This window comes from Echinops telfairi, unplaced genomic scaffold, assembly GCF_000313985.2.
Source record: "Echinops telfairi isolate 266 unplaced genomic scaffold, ASM31398v2 ScPeMD7_7469;HRSCAF=8507_0, whole genome shotgun sequence".
NCBI lineage: Eukaryota > Metazoa > Chordata > Mammalia > Afrosoricida > Tenrecidae > Echinops > Echinops telfairi.
The window spans coordinates 77888130-77896788 of NW_022111372.1; the positions used below are offsets into that span (position 1 = coordinate 77888130).

The following is an 8659-nucleotide window of genomic DNA, read 5'->3' on the forward strand; positions in this document are numbered from 1 at the left end:
CCTCTTGCTTTGCTTTTATAATTTCTGCTTTCTCCATCATGCAGTTAACTTGTCCTCTCTCCCCTCCACAACAAAATGCCACTGGAGACAACAACGGAGATGGTGGGGCAGCAAGAAGCAGAAGCTGAGAAAGGTGCTAGTGAAAGGTTGGCCGGACAATTAAAAGGGTCTATTAATTCTCAGTTTGGGGAATTTCACTTGCTCTCCCCCGCTCCCCCCCCCCTTACTTCAAAGCTAAGGCCCTTTTATCCAGCCCTAGTTTTTCAATGGAAGACTTGCCTCCTTGTACAAGAGAGACAGGGAAGGCCCCATGAGGAATTTTGAAATTCAACGGAAAAGCAGGAATACTTAACTTCTCTCCCAAAGAATGGGACCGCATCTAGTTCCCCAAGAAGGCCAGGTGGAGTATTTTTCCAGTGTCCACATTAAGTCCCTTTTTTGTTTTTCTCTTTTTTTAAAGTGTGTTTACAGTTGACCATTGTGATGGTGGATATGGTCTGGGGCCATTTAAAATACTAAGACTACTAATGATACCCTTTTCCCCCCTTTCCCTTTCTTTCCTTTTCTTTTTGGTAAACGCTTTCTGAAAGCCAGCAAGCAGGAACAAAATACTTCAGAGCCCAGAGTATTCGCTTGTAATACTCCGCCCACTCTCCCAAAGCTCGCCAAAGAAGCCCAGGAGCTTTGGGACTTGTCTCTGATAAGCGCAACCTTTGGAGATTCATACTGCCTAGTCCTCCTACCGACTTTCTAAGTCCCCATGTCCATCCAGCCTGATCAGCAGTACCCCAGAATGTTGGGATCCCATGCCAGTTGGAGCAAGCCACCCCCTGTCCGCAGCCCCAAATGTGTGAAGGGGTTAGTGGGAAGGGTTACTGGGCTCCCGCCCTTGTCTTACCCATTCTCTCTGAATGGGCTGGGCTGATCCGACCAGGGCTTCTCTAGCGATGTGTCTAGCATTTCTTTGAACCCAATGATATCCTGCCTGGTCGCCAGCGACCGAAAGCTCCCGCGAACAGACAGGCTTGTGAAACCGGCGGCCGCCGCGGAGCGGGCGGTTGGGTGGAGCGAGCACACTCCCCGGTGGCCCGCACCACTGTGCAGCCAGTCTGCGCCGAACCGGGACGCCCCGGGGCGCGCTCCTTCGGCCATCCTGTAGAAAGCAGCATAACGAATCCACAGCGGAGCTCTGGCCGCCTAAAGCAGAACGGACCGTTTGAAAGTGTAAGATCTATCCTTGGTAAGAAGGAGATTTGACCTCTTCCAGACGGCGGCGGCAACCTTGAAGATTGCTCGAAGAGCCCCATGCCACCCGCTGTGCCGGGACAGCGCACATCTGTGACCAGGACTCCCCAGCCCACTAAGGGCGATCTGAAGCGCGTCCAGTACCCATGGGGGCGCTTTCGCGTTTCCCCAGACCTCTCACCTCGCAAGGTCCCGCGGGTTCAAGGCTGAGCAGATTGGGACGTGCAAAGGACTCCAAGAAAGCATTTTCCAGACGTAGGACAGAAAGCAAGGGGTCAGGAGGAGAAAGTGACCTCCGTGGCATTGACCAGAGACGGAGTTCTGGTACAACACTGCAAGACAACAGCTTGGCACACACTTGATTAGTCGGGAAGGGGCCAGCTGCTGGGCCAGTGCTCAGTGCACAGTTCCAGAGACAGAGATGTGCTTTCAGAGACCCCGACCCAGCCACCGGCAACAATCCGAACTGAACTGGAGCGCAACTGGTCCGGGGAACCCGAGCGAAACCCACCTACTTGTTAGTAACCCATCACAGCAGGGATTGGAGGAGACCCCAAGGGTAGATTGGGGCGATCAGGAGAGCCTGAATTTAACTGTTAACCAGACTGGGATGAAGGGAGGGGGGCGGGGTGTCCAGTGGGTTTTGATTTACGGCCTCCAAGCCCTTAAGCGGTCCCATAAATTGGGTGACCGGTTTCACCAAAACCGTGAGTTACGATTTTTCAAATAAATACATTTTCCAATCCGAGCGGGTTCTGTTTAGGTTGAACTCGTCCTGAAGCAGACATCTCTCTGTCTGCGGAAAATACACAGAAGAGGAAACGGAGCCGGGACGAAACTCAGACGACATAAAAACTTGTGTAAACACATTGTCACTTACGCACTTTGGAAGAGAAAGAACGGGGGAGGAAGATGGGGGAAAGAGGAGGAGAAAACGCATACATGTTTAATTCTCCCTTGAATCTGTAGGTTCCAGTCCCAAGGGAAGACCCGGAATATTTCTCTTTTTCCCTAAGTTTGATTTCCGTTATTCATTAGATACTGGGCCTCAGCAGGTTTCCCTGAAATGCGATTTGTATGTTTGAGGCTGTCACAATTTAAGAACAGACATGGCTCACACAAGCACTTTTGTAGACTTGAGATTTCCCCCCCCCCCCCAAGAGGGAGGAAGAGATCTTGGATTTGAAGCTGTGCGACCTTGAGCAAGTCCCTCCGATGGTTTGGGCCAGCTCCTTGACCTGTAAAACAAGGGCACTGGACGAGGACTTAGACCCCTATTGCACACAAGAACATTCACATAATCATGTGTACAACTGTCAGTGTGCCCCGGGTAAAGATACCAATTCTCCCTTGGACTCTCCCTGGCAGGAACTCGAGTCCCAGGTCTGGACAGCGGAATAAAGATACAAAATTGCGCAGGAGCTCAGGATCTTTCGGGCAGTGTGGGCCTGTCTCTGCCACTCACTGGCTGCGTGCCCTTGGGGAAGCTCCTACCCCTCTTTGGACCTCAGTTTCCCTTCTATAAGCAGAATTTGTCACGCCTGTCATTAAAGGCGAGGAAACTCCTAAACTTCTCGCCTTAAGAGCTTCCAGGAGAAAAGGATCTCCTTGCTCTGGTGCCCTGCCGCGACAGTCTCCCCCGGTGCTCAGTGCACAGTTCCGGAGACAGCGAGATGTGCTTCCAGAGACCCTGGACCAGCTACCGGCAATAATCCGAACGGAACTGGAGCAACTGGTCTGGCGAACGGAACCCGAGCAGGCAGGGCCCGATCGCAAAATTCTAGACACCCTTTAGATGCGGCGGAGAAAAGTTTAAGGGATTTGCGCGCTCAAGCTGCGGGGTAAATGGCCCGCGGGCTGATTTATGGCGCGTTACTGCGCGACGCGATTCCCCAAGACAGCGAGAATATTTTACACCGCGCTAATATAAACAGGCGGCCGGCCCGGTCCTTTTTATGGAGTTCCTGTAATTACCCAAGCCCTGACAACTCCGTGATTTACGGCCCTATTTAGATAAGGGGTCCGGTGCGGGGATTGCCTGTGGCGTCAAGGTCACGGGAGGCGGCGGGAGAAGGTTTTGCGGTAGGCGCCTGGGCGCGGACTCCCGAGCTTTGCTAGTCGAGGTGGTGTGGGTAGTAGGGGTGAAGGTAGAGGGAGGAGCTGGGTGAAGACGAGAGCGATACCCGGCTCCCCAGGCCCACAGTTCCGACCCTTCCAGAAGTCTAAGGCTCGAAGGACCTTGGAACCCAGTTGGGTACGGTCTTCCAGGAACTTTTCTCCGAAGGGAGAAGGCATTCACTTGCCAGAAGTCATTCAAGCGAGTGCACTGCGGGCGAGGGTGAGCGCCCGGAATTGGAGTTCTGGTCTCTGGCTGCATAATCCTCACACCGGGCAGTGCTCTGCCTCCCCATCACAGCCGTAGGGCTGCTGGTCCAGTGGGACCGGGAGAGGAAGTCAGAAACTGGACTGATCAGATGGGAGCACCGCAAGGGGAGTCTAGTGCCCTTTACCCAGAGTTAGCCAGAAGGTGCTCTCCTCCATTCTTCCCCTGGGAAACGAATATTCCTGGAAGCAGAGCCATTATTCACCCAGTCAGTCTTAGCGTTATGGGAAATGCCTCCCATTATTTCATCTCATCTTAGACCAGCCCCCCTGGGATGGCTATTATTGTCCAGTTTAAGCAGGAGGAGACTGAGGCTTGGGAGCCTCACACTGAGACGCATGACAGCATCCATTTTCAACCTGGATAGGCCTGATTCCGGGCTAGCCTCTCCTTTCATACTTTTCCACTTCTGTGTGCTTAATGTCTGCTCTCTGTAAAATGGGGTCAGAGGCCTGGTGGGGGTGGGGGTGAGAAGAGTGTATTTGAAAATAGTTATAGACAAGATCTTCTGGAAGGGCTATGGAGATCAAAGCTAGGTTACAGGAGTGTATCAGTTGGGAATGGGGAGAAAGCCTGAAGTCTCCACCTGTTCTTTAACCACTGCAGGGGGTGGGGGGGAGGGAGGGGTGGAGGAAGGGGCACTCCCTGGAGATCTGAGGGGTCTTGTGGGACTGGGACTTGTCACCTAATACTGATAAAGCATTCCCCATTTCACTAATCAGGGCAGACGTATGGAGGAAGTATAGGACCCAGGTGATCTGTGTAAGGAGAACTCCCCCCCACCTACCGCAGAACACAGTAGGTGGGAAGCCTGGGTGGTGTGTTGGTGGGAGGGTACTTGTGTGTGCCTGTGTGTACTGCTGTGAGTGCCTAGGCGACTGAGGGTGCATATGGCTTTAACGCTCTACTACTGGCCTAAAGGTTGGTGACTGGAACATACCTAGAGGGGACTCTGTAGACAGGCGTGACCATCTGCTTCTACTAAGCCACAGCCTTGAAAGCTGTGTAGAGCAGTTCTCTGTACACATGGGTCCCCTTGACTCCAGTCAACTGTGAGTGCTTGTGTGGGTGGGTGGCCTGGTCAGATGCAGAACATTTGTTATTGTGGTGCGCCCCCAAGTCAATTCCAACTCACAGCAACCTGATAGGAGAGAGTCAGAAGGCCCTTTAGGGTTTCTAAAACTGTGTTTGTAATGGGAACAGACAACCAGGCCTCCTCTCCCATGAAGCCACTGAGGGTTCCAATTTCTGGTCTTCCCTGGGCCTGAGAACCTTTGAACCACCAGCACCCTTTGTGCACAACAACTTGATATCCAGGACTAGTTGATAAGCGGGGTTGAGAATATGTGTCAAATTGCTTGAATGTTTGAAATCTCGAGTGTCTGTGTAACTTGGGAATACGTGAGAGTGCGTGATTGAGGAACCGAGTCCAAGGTAGTGAATTTGGTTTTGACTTTGACTATTCACCTCACAAGTACTTTAGACATGTTGTCAGGAATAGAGCAGTCCCTGGAATAGGACACCATGCTTAGTAAAGTGGAGGGGGCATCTAAAGAGAGTAAGGTCAAATCCTGCTAGACCAGAGGATGCATACTGATACAGACAGGAACTAGAAACATGGGGAATCCAAGACAGATGTTTCCCTCAGGACCAGTGGTGAGAGTGGCTATACCAGGAGGGTGGAGGGAGGGTGGGGTAAAAAGGGGGAACCTATTACAAGGATCTACATATTGCACCCCACCCCACCCCAGGGATGGACAACAGAAAAGTGGGTGAAGGGAGATGTGGGACAGTGTAAGACATGACAAAATAACAATAATTTATAAATTATCAAGGGTGAGGGAGCTAGGGATGGTGGGGGAGCGAGGGGAACAATGAGGAGCTGATACCAAGGGCTCAAGTCGAAAGCAAATGTTTTGAGAATGATGGCAACAAATGTACACATGTGCTTGACACAATAGATGAATGTTTCGATTGTGATAAGAATTGTATGAGCACCCAATAAAATGATTTTAAAAGAGAGAGAGAGAGAGAGAGTAAGGTCCTCAGCCAGATGGATTGACATTTCGGAATTTTGGGGTGTGCTCTACGGGGGGCAGTCTTGTGAACTCCTAGGCATGCTCTGCCCTGTGAGCATCATTTTGTGTTCCTGTGGCTGTGGGAATAAATGGACTTTTGTGAGCTTGTCCTGTGCATGTCCTTAAGGCTAAGCACTCATCTGCTGCGTATGTATGCTCCTGAGTAATCCATCCTGGGGTCCAGGTATGCCACTTCAAGAGCAGTTGGGAGAAAAAAGTGCGTGCCCATTAGGACCAAGCCTGAGGTTGTTAACGACTGAGATCTATCTCCATAGAGTGATTACTTTCTCTTCTCGCGGCAGACCCTCATTCAAGGACTCCTCTGAGCCAGGAACGTCGGGCTTCAGCTCTTGGAGGTGCCGCAACCCGCGGCGCTGCCGCCAAACCGGGGCGCCAGCGCTCCCTCCCTGCTAGCCGCCGGCTCTTGCGCGCTGCCCGACCCCAGCGCTGCTGGCGCCAGGCGCCGCGGAGAGCGGCGGGCTTCCTGGCCGCCTCCGGCAGAAAACTAGAATCTTCCTCTCCTCTCCTGCCTCGTTGGCCACCAGCACACACACACCCCACCCCCAGTCCCAGAGATCTCCCACCGGTAGAGCTGGACAGCCCTGGACTAAGCCAGAGGACCACACCGTGTCTGTCCTTTTTCTGTTCTGAAGGAGTTTGTCTTTCTTTGCATTCCCTTTTGCGGGAGCCTTGGTGGCGCGGTAGTTAAGCATTGGGCAAGCAGAAAGGCCGAACCAGTCGCTCTGAGAGAGAGAGAGATGGGGCAGGCACCTTCCCTAGAGATTGGAAACTTTGGAGGAGCGTTCCCCCCTATCCTACAGGACTCCTTTGAGTTGGTCCCCCAATGGACTGTGTTGTCCTAGCTGTTCACTCCCTAACACAGAGGTGTGATAGCACTGACTCACTTGCTGCAAGACTCCCCCAAAGCGCTCATCCTCATTGCACCTCATTTTCCCTGCCTGTACAATGACAATTGGCCTATGGCCTTCCTATCTCTGGGCTCATGATAGGAGACTAATAATATCACCAGACCAAGAGAAGGCCATCAACAAATCATTACCTAAGGAATAGGTAAAGCAATGAGCTCGAAATAATTTATTTTCTCTTTTTGTTGTTATTGAAAGGATACCAGGCACTAGCTCTGACAATGTTCTGCTTCTGTTCGTTAGGCTTTCCGTAACTGGCAGTGTTTCTCGATGCTGTCCATGAGGTTTTCAGTGACCAAGTCCTTCGGCCCATTCCTCCTTCTCCGTTGTCTGTTCTTAGTCCGGACGCTCCGCTGTAACCTGTTCACAGGGGTTACCCCGCTGGTGTTTGAGATGCCAGTGACATAGCATCCAGCATCACAGCAACACACAAGCCACCACAGAATGACAAATGGACAGTCAAGTGGTGGACACACAGCAGAGCATACACCAATTCAATAATTACCTACATGTACAGTTGGCGGTTGCTTGCATGCTTGAAGCTGCATTCTTGCCGCCCCCATTTGCTCTTTTAAAGGCATTCATAGAGATTTCACTCTTAGCTCAACATAACGTTGAGGAGAAAGGCCGACTGACTCCAGCCTCTCTAGGGAATTGGGCAGCGAGGAGCTCAGAAAGATTGGTAACCTGGAGAGAGAGCCCGGGGATCTGCCCCTCGACTAAAGTTACAGTGAAGGAAGCTGGAAACCCTACCACCTTGCCACCCCCAGGTCCACCTCCAGTTGAAGGGGAGACTTCTGTGGGGGACAATACAACAGGCCTGGAATTTCAGGTAGGGAAATAGCAGAAGGCTGTTGGAACAGGGTGGTGGTGCCCCTTGGCCTGGGGTGAGAGTTCGGGAAAGTCACCTTTCTGTGGTTGAGCCAGCTTCACAGACACTGTGGGTGGTAGTCTCTGATGCTGGCCTTTAGGTCCAAGGGCCCAGCTCTCCTGGAGTTAGCTTCAGCACAAGTGTCTCTAGACAATCAGGCTTCCTCAATCAGTGGTGGCCTGGGTGGAGAAGCCCAATAACACCCGCCCCGGGCCTTCTGTCCCAGTCCTTCTAAGAGAGGAGAATCTTGCTTGTCTGGATTGGCCCTAATAGCTATATTGAATGCAGAGGCTGACTGGGTGTCAGCTCCCAGCCTTTGGATTGATCTGGTGACCAGGAAGCAAAGCAAGCAGATGGGGCGTCTGGCCCTCATGCTGGAACAAACTGGTAAAATACCTGGGGACTGAGAGCTCTCCTACCTCCTCCACCCTCTCTGATGGTCAATACCCACTGGCCCTCAGCACCACCCTCCCAGGTCTGGCTCCATTGCTGAATGGTGCAGTAGGCTCCCGACACTGCAAACATCTAGAGTTCTTATTTTGAAACTAGTGAGTCAAGAAAAAAAAGACCCTTCCTTTCTCTCAACCCCTATTTGTACATTCAAAGGTGGGCTGTTCATGAAAGTCTTCTTTTCCTTACCTAATTCTAGATTCCTATCCTTGGGTCTGCTGGGAGAGGATGGCAGATAGGGTGTAGGGTGCAGGGCTTTGGAAACTTTTTGCTTCCAATTTTTAGCCCCCACCTCCCTCAACCGGAAGGGGGATTGAAGGATGAAGGCGGGGCCACTTCTGGGTCCCTGCTGGCGGCCCAGAGTCCAGTGGCTATAGCCCCGAGTAAAATCAGGGACGGCCACCACCCCTTACCCCCCTTTCCTCCTCTTCTCTCGTTGCCATTGGCTCCAGGGTGAGGTTGACATCAAAGCCACGGCCTTATATAAGCCAGACCTGGGTGGAGAGGCTGTAGAAGGGTTAAACAAGTCTTGGAGCATCGGCGTCCTCATCCAAGACAGAAGCAGGCTAGAAGGCGGCAAGCTGTGAGTTCCAGGACGCCCCCAAAGCCAGCGCCTACCAGAGCCCGGTCTGCTCGTCTAAAGTGGCCCCGGCAGTCTCGGGGGCGCATGGGGCGGCGCTAATCGGACTGGCGGCGCAGGCCAGGG

At 52.4% G+C, this 8659-nt stretch overlaps 1 pseudogene; it reads right to left on the reverse strand.

The window, feature by feature from the left end:
* LOC101659776 overlaps positions 1-1152 on the reverse strand; it is a 99936-nt pseudogene extending 98784 nt beyond the window's left edge.
* Positions 1153-8659: the final 7507 nt, after the last annotated feature.